At 39.0% G+C, this 2,722-nt stretch overlaps 1 long non-coding RNA gene across 1 annotated transcript; it reads right to left on the bottom strand.

Moving 5' to 3' along the window:
- Positions 1-319: 319 nt before the first annotated feature.
- Positions 320-1,267, bottom strand: LOC135515348 (uncharacterized). The gene is made up of 3 exons (XR_010451795.1): positions 888-1,267; positions 502-572; positions 320-414 (listed from the first exon to the last, which is right to left on the bottom strand). It is a non-coding gene; the product is annotated as an uncharacterized LOC135515348 (long non-coding RNA).
- Between the last annotated feature and the right edge of the window lie 1,455 nt (positions 1,268-2,722).

The following is a 2,722-nucleotide window of genomic DNA, read 5'->3' on the forward strand; positions in this document are numbered from 1 at the left end:
CACCCTATCACATTTAATCGGATTCATATTGAAGCTAGTAGACAAGACATGCCAGGCCTACAGTATGCCTTTGATGGAGTACTCACTGGATCAGCATCGTCTGGTGCTTGTGCTGGTGGCTCTAACAGGAACACAGTGCTGCCAGACACTGCAAGGCAATAGGTAAACCAAAGTCAGACAGTCCAAATTGATTCAATATGAATGTGGTTGTATCCCATGTAGAGATGGAAGGACATACCTTGAATGAAGCGGGTGGCATCTTGGGAGGAACCTATGCTCGTCTCTTTCCCCCAGGGATCCCCTCTAAGACGGGCCTGCCTTTATTTAGCTCCAAGGCCATGTCCTCTGCTGGGGTAAGGTCAGCCTTTGGTGACCCACCACCCGTGCCTTGTCTGTGGGTATTCTTTTTCACTGCTAAAACAGTACAGACAATGTGTGAGCAGGCACCTTCTGGGTACAATATATGCTTGTGCTTTGTTAAATATTAGTCAGGGACCATACCATTCTGCAGAATGTTCTTGTATTGGATTTTGACCTGCTGCCATGGCCGTTTTGGCCCGTTCATGTTTAATCTACACACACACACACACACACACACACACACACACACACACACACACACACATTTAATGGAGTCACACTGCAAAAAATTACTTGGTATTTTTGTCTTGTTTTCAGTAAAAATATCAAAAAATTTATCATAGCTTTATACAGTGTGATGGAGTTACTTTACACAATTTCACTCATATCTGCAGTGCATTTCAATTAAAAATTTAACCGTTTCATAATTACAGTACAACTGCATTTTTGGAGATGTGAATTAAATATTTGAATTGTAATTGTGATGTTTCAGCGGAGCGGTGAGTGTGTAATTGTGCACTACTTACGCATTCAGGCGGTCTGCAATACTTTGCCACGCTTTTTCTCTTTGCTTTATCACTGTGGCGGTGTTGCCTTTCTTCTTAATTATATCTTTTACCTCCTCGTATGCCTCCATGAGGATTTGTGCTTCCGACGGGGAAAAGTACGCGGCTCTAGTTGCCATGGTAAATCAGTTAATCTGTGATCTGTGGCGGGGTCTATTTGAGTGAGCCGTGAGCGCGCACCTATCCAGGATTGGTTTCACCTGGTTTAATGAATCCGTGTCTGCTCATCCTGGCTTGGTCTTTGTGCAACCAATTAAGCCTGGACGCACATGTTTTGGCTTCATTGAGCTCAGCTGAGTCATTTATCCCGGATGTCTTAATTCTACTTTTGTGCAACAGGCCCCAGGCAGGTTTTCCAATGCCTCGCAAAGAAGGGCACCTATTGGTAGATGGGTACAAACAAAAGCAGACATTGAATATCCCTTTGAGCATGGTGAGGTTATTAATTACACTTTGGATGGTATATCAATACAGCGGTCCTTCTTAACTGAGTTGCTGGAGAGGAAGGAAACCGTTTTAAAGATTTCACCATAAGGCCACAGGTGACTTTAAAACAGTTACAGAGTTTAGTGGCTGTGATAGGAGAAAACGGACAATTGATCAACATTGTAGTTACTCCACAACACTAACCTAATTGACAGAGTGAAAAGAAGGAAGCCTAATACAGAATGAAAATATTCCAAAACATGCATCCTGTTTGCAACAAGACACTAAAGAAATACTGCAAAAAATGTGGCAAAGCATAATTAAATTCTTGTCCTGAATACAAGGTGTTATGTTTTTGGAAAACCCAATACAACACATTACTGAGTACCACTCTCCATATTTTCAAGCATAGTGGTGGACGCATGATGTTATGGGTATGCTTGTAATTGTTAAGAACTGGGACATTGTTTTTCAGGATAAAAAAAAAGAAAATGGAATGGAGCTAAGCACAGGCTAAATGCTACAGGAAAATCTTATTCAGTCTGCTTTCCACCAGACACTGGGAGATGAATCACCTTTTTTCAACAATAACCTAAAAGAAACCAGGACAAATCTACAAGGTGAGTATTTATTTACAAGAAGATTATGAATGATCCTGAGTAGATATTCCAGTTTTAAGAGGTTAAATCTACTTGAAAATATATGGCAAGACTAAAATGGTGGATCCAATGATCAATCAACCAATTTGACCAGTGCTTGAAGAATTTGAAAATAATAAATGGGGAAATATTGTACAATCCAGGTGTGCAAAGCTTTAGAGACTTAAAAAGACCAAAATTCAAATGTATTGACTCAGGGGCTGTGAATACTTTCATGGCTAACGATAAATGAGATATTTTTCTATTTTATTTTCAATAAATTTACTAAAATGTCAAAAACCTGTTTTCACTTTATCATTATGGGGTATTGTGTCAGTAGATTGTGAGAAAAAAATATTTAATCCATTTTGAATTCAGAACTCCCAATGCAAAAAAATGTGGAATAAGTCAAGGGATCATTTTTAGTTATAGCGGCTTTCATGCCCTCACAGAACACAGGCCTAATCTGACTGGCTCCATATCGATATCTTTTCAGGGAGATGAATTCACCTTGTGCCAAATTCCTAAAATTCGGTGCTTTAATCTATTTGGATGGTAAACACAGAAATCATGTTAATGATCCTATGGCAGAGTTCCAGTTTTTGATAATCATGGAAAATATATGGAAAATAAAATGGTAACTAGTCTTGACAAAGTTCCAAAATTTGACAGAAGAATTAAAAAAAAATGGGAAAAATTATACAATCCATTGCCTCTTTAGGGACTTAACAG

This window comes from Oncorhynchus masou, chromosome 27 (genome assembly GCF_036934945.1).
Source record: "Oncorhynchus masou masou isolate Uvic2021 chromosome 27, UVic_Omas_1.1, whole genome shotgun sequence".
NCBI lineage: Eukaryota > Metazoa > Chordata > Actinopteri > Salmoniformes > Salmonidae > Oncorhynchus > Oncorhynchus masou.